We start from the raw sequence: 379 nt of genomic DNA on the forward strand, positions 1-379 counted from the left end.
GGGGTCTACATATAAACAATTTGGAGGGCTCTTCACCCTGCCAATATCTGCCAATAATGGTTGTTTTGGGCAAAAAAATACCAAAAAGGAATGTTCTTAATGTATTTTTCCCCTAGCAGTATTACATCGTGGCCACTAGATGGAGGTGAGTAGTACAGGAAACTATTACTTATTTCCTGTGCTCCTCGGCTCCATCTAGTGGCCACCATGTATTACTACAACACTACATCCAAACTGGCAAAACCGCCACCTAGTGGCCATATTGTTATATTACAACGCTACAACATTCAAACGAGGAAAAATATATTAGGAACATTCACCTTTTTGACATTATTCACCCAAAAACTAACCTGCACCCCTTGGTGTAAGTTCTACCCTT

At 40.4% G+C, this 379-nt stretch overlaps 1 protein-coding gene across 1 annotated transcript in view; it reads left to right on the forward strand.

The window, feature by feature from the left end:
* Positions 1–379, forward strand: part of LOC108801502 (beta-arrestin-1-like) — a 60020-nt gene that overhangs the window by 17433 nt on the left and 42208 nt on the right. The gene's annotated exons all lie outside the window — the stretch shown is intronic.

This window comes from Nanorana parkeri, unplaced genomic scaffold (genome assembly GCF_000935625.1).
Source record: "Nanorana parkeri isolate BGI_ZX_2015 unplaced genomic scaffold, ASM93562v1 scaffold2361, whole genome shotgun sequence".
NCBI lineage: Eukaryota > Metazoa > Chordata > Amphibia > Anura > Dicroglossidae > Nanorana > Nanorana parkeri.